The 10,076-nt window shown below is 34.5% G+C and overlaps 1 long non-coding RNA gene across 1 annotated transcript; it reads right to left on the bottom strand.

Annotated features, from left to right (window-relative positions):
- Positions 1-3,708: 3,708 nt before the first annotated feature.
- Positions 3,709-7,425, bottom strand: LOC137242879 (uncharacterized). The gene is made up of 3 exons (XR_010950393.1): positions 7,015-7,425; positions 5,013-5,131; positions 3,709-4,958 (listed from the first exon to the last, which is right to left on the bottom strand). It is a non-coding gene; the product is annotated as an uncharacterized lncRNA (long non-coding RNA).
- Positions 7,426-10,076: the final 2,651 nt, after the last annotated feature.

The raw sequence follows: 10,076 nt of genomic DNA, 5'->3' as shown, positions 1-10,076 counted from the left end.
ATATACCTCAAAATTTACTCAAGTTATCGTGTTTACGGACGGACATGACTAAATGAATTTCTTTTTTCTATTCGTATTGGGCACGCAATTGCTCTATTACCATGATATTTTTATGGGATAACTCCATTCTCAGTAAGTCATGTGGGACATACATAAGGGCTCTTAATGCTACTTTAGATCAAATGGCTTACGGAGATGTTTCCTTATCGCTCTTGGGTCGTCATTTAGCTAAGCAGCTGTTTTCTGGGGTATTTAAAAAAATAAATATAAGGCGCGATAACCTCCGAAGAGATCTAAGGCCGAGCTTCTCTTCCAATTTGCGTCGTGCTCCTCTTGATTTTCCCTACAAATTGGCCGGACGGGACCTACATGTTTTATGCCGACTCCGAACGGCATCTGCTAGGCAGATGAGTTTTCACTGAGAGCTTTTCATGGCAGAAATACACCCGGAGCGCTTGTCAAACACTGCCGAGGGGCGACCCCGCTTAGAAAAATTTTCTTCTAATTGAAAAACCTTATTTCTAAAATTTTTGATGTTGCTTTGCCCGGGGTTTGAACCCAGGGCATCCGGTGTGGTAGGCGGAGCACGCTACCATCACACCACGGTGGCCGCCTTCTGGGGTATTTAGGTTTGTGAAAATTCAGCAACAACTGTCTGTTCAGCATTTATTTATGCCCTTTCATGTTAAACTGTTTTGCCTCACTATGTATTAAACTCTCCGAAAATATTTTTGCCACAAAAAGGTTCTAAGCAGAAAAAAACAGCACACAAAAATTGAAAGATAAGCTCGGCTTTATTCCTTTTATTGTTGTTGTTAAATTATCAAAAGCTCGGGCAGGATAATGTCTGCCCGATCTTCTAGTATGCAATATTTTGATGTTAGTTTAAATAACTAGATAACGCTAAGCCCATTCCATGAACTTAAATTTGTATCTTTAAAGGTTTTACTTCAACATTTGCTTGTTTTAAAAGTTAAAAAATTTAATTGAAGAATTTTCAAATTTGTAGAAATTTTTATTTTGTTTTGTGCCGTCACATTGCATTTAATTTTTTTTATTTTACAATATTAGTTATGTACAATTAACAAACAATTGCTACTGTTATGTAGTTCCTTACTATTTTCACAAATTTTTTTAAAATAAAAATTCCCTTTGATTTACGGCGCTGCAGGTCTCTTTTGCAAGTATATGTGTACATATATACAAGGGTTGTACAATAGGACTTGGGAACGAGATTGACATTGGGTCGAATTTCAAAGTGATTTTGATGAGATTGTTAGTAGATTTTACTTCTTGTTTTAAAAAAGGACGGCGGTTAAGAAGGATAGCGGGAGACGAACGGATAGTTATACGAGAAGCCATAAGCAGAAAAAGAGAATAAGGAAAATAAAATATAAGAGTGAGAATTGTAGACGGCGAGAAAGATAAGGGGCTAGGAAGAAAAAGACAAAGAGCGAGAGATAGGAAGGAAATTGGGAGTAGGAATGGGGATAAAAATGAAGAATGGGCAAAGGGAAGAGAGGAAGAAGAGTAAGCAAGGGAACGGAAGGAGATGATGAAAAATAGAGGGAGGTTGAGGGAGAGGAAAGAAAGTGGGGGTAGAAGAGAGAAAAATCGAGAACGTAAAAGGGTGAAAGGAAAGACAGGGATCAAACATGGAGAGAATAAAAGAGAGCCAAGACGATGCAACACTCTTTTTACCAGAAGTTACAAAACTAAAAATTCCTCTGTTTACTGGGATAGTAGGTAGTTCACTGAACTACAGGATATAGAATGTACTGTGCTGTGCTGTTTAATATAATGTGTACAATATGTACTGTGTAATGTTTAATGTGCTGTAGTGTACAATACGATATGAAGAATAATACGTAGAATATGTACTGTAGAGTATAAAATGTACTGTACTGTAGAATATGTAAAGTACCAAATTATATAATGTGTAATGTACTAATCAATGTGTATATAAAGTACTGTATTGTACTGTAGAATGTGTATAGTACTTTATCATAGAATTTGCAATATACTGTACAATGTAGAAGATTTAATATGTAGAATATGTACTGTAGAATGTGAATTGTACTGTATTGTAACGTACAATGTAAAATATGTAGAATATGAACTATGGAATATGTAAAGTACTGTACTGCATAATATAATATATGGAATATATAATATGTAAAATATAACTGTAGATGTACTGTACAATATAATATATACTGTCCTGAAGAATATATAAACTACTATATTTCAGAATATCTTATATATTGTACTGTGCCGTAGAATATGTAAAATAAATATGCTATGTTTAGTTCCTATCGCAATCAGTTTTTTTTCTGCATAATACTTTTCGAAGATAATATCGATATTTCACATCCGCAAGCCGTCCCGTGACTGCTCAAATTTTAAAAAATTTTAAAACTCATAACTTGATTTGATTATTTATTAATATATATATCTTGGTTAATTATTAAGCTTCAAAAGCGTCCCTCGTAAATGCACTAAATTTACCGAAATTCTTGCTGGCAGTTGCAAGTTCAAGCTGACCAAGAGGCACGGCCAGCTGACCAAAAACAAAAAAATGCATAGCAATGGAATGAATCACTGCAGCGTTTTCAGAAAAATCTTAGTGAGGCATGTGCGTATAGCTCACTGTATTTGATTGTGTGTGTGAATGTTTACGAAAATTTGCATACCTTGATAAGTAAGCTTGTTAAAATATATATTGAATTTTTTTTGTTTTTATGTTCATACATATGTATAGACGACTATGTAACACTTAGGGGCAGTTGTGTGTTCTCGCTCGACATTTGCATGCAAGTGTTTGGTATTTGCAAAGTGTTGCTGTAAATTTTGACATTTTTGTTTTGTCCTTCGAGCGCATTAGCATGTTAAAATTTTTATTATTATTAGTCATAATTTTGTGAGAAAACCAGTTGTTGCGAATTGCTTTTGAAACGTACGTAGAAATATTTGTTAAATGCGATTTACACTCACACATCAATTCTATATACATATCTATTGGGTAATGTGTTTCGAATTATGTTTATGCGAGTTAAAATATTCTGATGGCTACCTGCCAAACAACGTTGGGGATTTGAAATTGTTTGTTTTTTTTTTTTTATCAAGCCATCAACATATGTTAAAAGTCTTCAAGTGCAACAAATTTATGAGATCATTTACCAGCCACTAATATTTTTATTTTTTTTTAAGCACCTCTTAATAAAGCTCAATTCGAAACAATGCGACTTTTAAAAAATTACATTAAATTCGCTTTATGCTGCCGCCATAAATTTAAGAAAAAAATATCAAAAATGAGCTTAAGCAAAAGAAATCACATTTAATGGACTTGTCAGTGCGACAGTCTTTCATTAATTATTTTTAATCTCATTTATGTGCACCGATTTTTGAGATTTACAAATACATTCGGCCATATTTACGTATACGTTATTATTTCACATAGACATATGTATTTACAGAAAAATTTAAATCCCAGACATGACAGTTATTTTACATATTCAAACAAGAACAGACATAGGCACATACAGCAGCGAACAGAAAAATAGTAGTGACAAACTAATCTCAAAAACGTTTTCGAAAAAATTTCAGAAAATTTTACAAACATTTTGAAACTTTTATCAGAGCCCTTTTTTTTTTTTTTTTGAATATGTAGTTTTGTATCCCAATCAATTTCAGACCAAAAAAGTACATAGTCCTCTCAAAATTTGCATTTTTTTAAGGATTTTTTTTACAAAGGTAATTCAGATTTTCTTTCGAGTAAAAAAAATATACACACTTTGCATTAAGGAAAATCTGGGTTAGGTCAGGTTAAGTCCAGCTGGTCGGTCCGTGGGAACCACACATAGACTAAATGAGTCCATAGTGTAACCAGAAGTTAGCTCAACGACCAATCAGAAAAACGCTATCAGAAACCAGGACCCTTGTAATAAAATATGTAACTCCATCCTCTTGGGAAATACTATATGCTAGAAAAAAGAAAATTGAAAACTGGAAAAAAAGATTTCCAAAATCAATGTGAATGTGTTGAACCCTATAACTTTCATTTTGTATACTCAAAAATAATCAAAGAAATCCCAATAAAAAGTTCGAAATTTTTACAGTTTTCTGGAATTTTTGAATTTTTTCGAAAACGTTTTTGAGTTTCATCTACAAAACGTCTTATAAGTGTTTTCTTCAAATTTCGAATACATAAAAAAATTTTATTGACAAAATTTCGCGCAAAATTGCCGCTTCTATTTTTCTTTTCGCACCTGTATATACCATGCAGTCAAAAATTGGGCTGAGTACCCATCGATATATCCTATTACCTCAGATCGTTCAGTTGAAACTATTCGAAAAGTGACACTCTACGCGCAACAAATGCAGACCCCGCCCATTACACGGGTCAACACAAAATTTGACGTTGACTTCAAAGCATTAAATTTCAATTCTTTAGGTCGTAATTTGACGAAAAAAAAATATATGGCATGAAAAAGTTTGCCTTCCTATTTAGGAAACCGTCGAACGAAATTTTTCAAAATCTGCGGTTTTAAATTTTACTTGAAAATGAAACAATTCAAATAAAAATTTTTATAAAATTTTGATATCGAAATAACTTACAAAAAAGTGGAAACTGATTTAAAAGTGTACACTTTTTCTTTTTCATTTATGTTAATAGGTACTATCCCTCAATAAACCCCAAATATAGTCTCCCATCATGTTTTCATTATATTGGCCTTGATAACGTTGTTCGAAAAAGAGCCTATTAGATCGGCTTTACTTTTTGGTAAATTTAAATCTCCAATCAAACCATTAAAATCTTCAGTAGTGATGAATTGATATTTTGGTTGTTCTGGTCTCAGTAATAACTTCTTATCCGCATTGCTTTTATAAGAACTAAGAGAGGATCCACTTCTCTTTTTTCGGTGGCTCTGGTACTGGTAGTGTCATATCGTGTGCGACTGGAGCAGAAGAAGATTCAATGTCAGGATATTCGATAGGTTTTGCATTTTTACCTCTACGTCTTTTACTCAAATTCACAATGCAAAAGTAGTTGTGTTTAAAGTGGTCTTTTGTACTCGCAAGATTCTTGGTGTTGCAAAGTTCATAGATCTTTTCTCACCTCGATACCAACCTAAAATATAGGAAGAGAAATCAATATGTCTACTTTATTTAATTTACTATTTGTTAGAGTACGAATTATGATATACTTTGTAACAAACACTTTGTTATATATTATCAGTATTACATTGTACTTTGCGTATGTTTCTCAATTATAAATTGAACATATTTTATTCATTTTCCAATAAACTATACTTTCTAACAGGTTATGGGCCTGCCATTATACGGTTTGAAATAGGCAAGTAAATTTAAAGTTAGACAAAGGACTTAGACGTTTTGGTTTACTTCGCTCAAAAACTGATCCATGTGTTTACTATAAAATCCATAATCATTTGAGGATTTACGTTACCATTTATGTTGATGACTTGCTAATTTTTACCAACGTTACAGAAATTAAGCACCAGCTAAAAGATTATTTTATGAACAAATTTAAAAAGAAAGATTTGGGCATGATTAAATTTTGTTTGGAAAGATATATAGAAAGAGAAAAAAATCAAATTAGACTTTATCAAAAAGCCTATAAAGTATTAAAAAAATTTGTTATGTTAGATTGAAAGCCTATTGGAACACCTCTAGATCCGAATACAAAATTAAAGAAATTAACATCCGAAGCTGGAAAACAAGAAATACAAAATGTACCGTATCAGGAAGCAGTAGGAAGTTTGATGTATTTAGCTCAAACATCTCGTCCTGATATCTGTCATGCTATTAGTCATTTGAGTAAATTTAATAACAATCCTTCGAACGCTCATTGGTCAGCAGTGAAAAGAGTATTCCGATATTTACAAGGTACGAAGGATTGAAGTTTAAAATTTTCAACTGGAGGCAGTGAGGACATTTGTGGATTTCTTATGCCGATTGGGGATCTGACGAAAACGATAGGCGATCAGTTACGGGATATGTATTTATGCTGATGAACGGAGCGATTTCGTGGAATAGTAAACGGCAAACAACAGTAGCACTTTCAAGAACTGAGGCAGAATACATGGCACTATCTTCTTCGACACAAGAGGCTCTGTGGTTGAAAAATTTTATTTCTGAAATCGATTGTACTAACATAATGATTCCAATATACTGTGATAACAAGAGTGCACTCCATCTAGCAACAACAAATAGCTACCATGCACGATCAAAGCACATTGACATACGTCATGATGTTGTTGTTGTTGTTGTAGCGATAAGGTTGCTCCCCGAAGGCTTTGGGGAGTGTTATCGATGTGATGGTCCTTTGACGGATACAAATCCGGTACGCTCCGGTACCATAGCACCATTAAGGTACTAGCCCGACCATCACGGGAACGATTTATGTGGTCACATTAAACCTTCAGGCCATTCCCTCCCTCCCTACCCCCAAGTTCCATGAGGAGCTTGGGATCGCCAGAGCCTCGTCTGTTAGTGAAACAGGATTCGCCGCGGATAGGTGAGGTTGACAATTGGGTTTGGAGAAGCTATATATTGCGCTGGCAACCTGAAGGGTTGCGCTACACAGCCCCTTGAATCTGGTATTTTAGTCGCCTCTTACGACAGGCATACCTACCGCGGGTGTATTCTGATCCCTAACTAACATACGTCATCATTTCATTCGTCAGTGCGCTGAAGAAAGAGCGGTAACACTTTATGAAATTGGAACTGAAAATCAAACTGCAGATATTCTGACAAAAGCTCTATTCAAAGAAAAGCATATTTATCATTGCAAAAACATGGGTTTAGAAATATTATAATTCGAGTGGGGGTGTTAGAGTACGAAATATGATATACTTTGTAACAAACACTTTGTTATATATTATCAGTATTACATTGTGTTTTGCGTATGTTTCTCAATTATAAATTAAACATATTTTACTCATTACTGAATAAACTATACTTTCTAACACTATTTAAATAAAATTTGCTTACCTTCCAAACATCTTTTACATTAACTACAAGCAACATGTGGAGCCTAAGTCTTGTATTGATTCCAAACAGGACAGCCAAAATATGCTTCGTAGGCTTCATAGGCTTCGTAGGCTTCACAGTGGATGAGAGATATATTTAATTCATATTTTATATCTCAGACTTTAATAAATTGTCCACATGTATGGAAAAAGCATCAGCTTCATATTTACACTTTCGCGACGAGATTTTTGGTTATTCTAGATTTGTACAAAACACCTCTAGCGCCATGAGTATTGTTACCATAAATATTACGAAAGAAAACCTTATACCGAAAAAAGGTATTTTCTTTTCGTTTTTCTTTATAATAAAACAGGAAATCATGAAATAAACTTTAGGACAAAGAACCAGAGTCGTGTTATTTAGTGTCAACCAAGCGACGAAAATGCATTTACTTAGCGATGAAAGTTTAGGCAGTAACACAACGAAAATTTGCCGCTAAGAAGTTGCCAACAAAACCGATGACAGATTTTTGCACTACTCATCTTTCACATTTGCTCTCTGAGAACAATTGTCGACCCGATGAGCGGTTGGTATTTCAAACGATTCGGATACCCTTCTGTTCGGACAAACAAAACTTGCATCGCATTCGTCGGAAGGTTAAGTCACACTTGCAAGGAATTCACCAATTTACCTTTTTAGCACACTTAGCAAGCTCTGAGCCCGTGAGCCATCGTGACAGTTCGGGACCATATGACGGTTCCATAATTAACACAAACTGCCAAAGAGCCACGTTATATTGCGCCTGTCCTGAAATTCTTAATTTTTTTGTCTCTCAGGCATCGCGCATTATAAGTTCATGGTACTTGATCTGAGTCCCATACTTGCTGCTGACCCTTGTTCTGCTCTTAAGCAGCATTGCCGCTGTTTTACTCAATTATGTAAGTATATAAACACATGATTGCCGCAGTTTGCCATTATTTCATACAGTGATTCACGGAGGTGCTCAACATTTGCCTTGATTCCATATAAAACCCGAGTGTGCAGAGTAGACCACAGATGGATACCTGCCTACTAACCTGTTCCGTCATCATATCAATAATCTCAATCAGCCCGTATATATAGCAGCTCTTCTTCCTGAAAACTTGCTTTTCGTTAGAGATAGCTCTGGGTACCTGAGGTTCGCCAACAGCTCAATGATGCCCTTCTGAAGTAAATAAAAAATATACCAAAGTAATATTTTTTGGAACTACTGGCAAAAAAACTCCTCCTTTTCTAAACCCGTACGGCCTAGCCCACTGATAATTGCATGAAATCTCCTAAAGCTGCTGGAGTTTGCAGCCCCTATAAGTTCGAGTTTCAGACCTGATATATTGGCCGATTTCAGAAGAGGAGCTCGTGGAATACTTGATCTTACTTGATCGTTATTTCAGTTGCTTTCCCATCACACTTGATGCTCCCACTTGACTTCAGTGTTTTGAAACAAGAATAACTATCGTAATGACTATAGTGCCAAAATGCCTGCGCTATAACCATAACAAACCCCTCTAACCGGCTTCAAATTCCCCAGTATCCCTTCTCTATATTATCGTGGAGGACTAGAATCTTTGCTGACGGGTATAATTTTTAGTGTGGCGTAAACAAAATAAAAAGAATGAGTACCAAGTGCCCGTGAATTTGGATGTGGATGTGTGTCTAGGAATGTCTTTAAGTTAATAAGAGCTCGCCCAGGGGTTGAAGTTAAGCTACAACAGAGGTTAATTTGCCAAAACAAATAATTTGGGCCTCTTTGATAAGAGCTTGGTAGGCTTCAAATCGGTAACAACTGACACCGGCAAGTTGTATTATCATCGAGTTATCGATCAGCTTGTTATCGCCATTTTATCGGCATCTTATTCATATTGAAATTTTTTCGGTATCTATTTCACAATATGCCGATAAGTCTTCGATAACAAATCGATAACACAACAATAACAAATTGATAATACTTAGAAAAGAAATCGACAGTTTTCAATTTCGATAACAAATCGATAACACAAGATGTTTGAGCGACTGTCGTAGTCGCCAACAGCCAACCCTTCTATTTAATAGAAATTAGGCTTAAGAAAACCTAAACTTTAATTTTAATTGAATTATTGAATTTATATGTACCTTTTATTTGTAAGCTACATATGTACATGTAAAAATGTATACTAGAATTATTTATACATTGAATATGTATAGCCATCATAATCCTTAATAGTCATCACTTATACTCATCAGTTGAGGTAAGTTTTATACCAATTTGTATTTCGCCCCTCTGGCACCCCAACTGATGAGTTGACAGTTGACATGAACGTACATATGTACATATATAAAAAATGTTTTGACATTTTGCTTTTTTTACTTATTCGAAATCTTTTATCATCTCGCTTGTGACACTAAATTGCTAAAACCCTCTGAAATTTGGTAAAAACCCCCTTTAAAATTGAAAGGAATTTGTTTGCACAATTGAATAAATTTTATTGACAAACTTTTTTAAAGTTTATGTGAAGTGCAGAACGACGAAAATTTACTAAAATAAGCTTGCCTATTGAACAAGTCAGCCAATATAAGCAATAAACTTAAAGCAATCATTCCGGATCCCTATAAATATAAGCGCTATTGCCGCCGCTCCCGCCACCGTATTCAACCACACGGCCATAATCCATCAAATCACCACCATCATCATCATCGCCACCACAGCTATATCCCACAAGCAGAAAAAAGCTTTTGTATTGCCAGCTCCCTTTAACACAAGAATAACAAATTGATAAGACTTAGAAACGAAATAGAAAATTTTTCAATATTAAGTATTAAATCTATAGTTTTTTATAGCAAATCGATACATTTTTAAAAAGAGTTCGATAAATTTTCGATTAAAAATAGATATCTTTTTAAAAGCGATAGATTTTCGGTAACAAATCCATCACAATTGGTAACACTTCAACAAGAAATTAATAACTTTTCGGTAAAAACTAATAACTTTTCTATAAAAAATTAGCAACTCATCGATAAGCTCTGTTATGCGAAGGAAATTTACAAAACTTCGATTTCAAATCGATAAA

Source organism: Eurosta solidaginis, chromosome 2 (genome assembly GCF_040869045.1).
Source record: "Eurosta solidaginis isolate ZX-2024a chromosome 2, ASM4086904v1, whole genome shotgun sequence".
Lineage (NCBI taxonomy): Eukaryota > Metazoa > Arthropoda > Insecta > Diptera > Tephritidae > Eurosta > Eurosta solidaginis.
The sequence above is the reverse complement of the archived record's forward strand: the minus strand, read 5'-3'. Positions and strand labels throughout refer to the sequence as shown.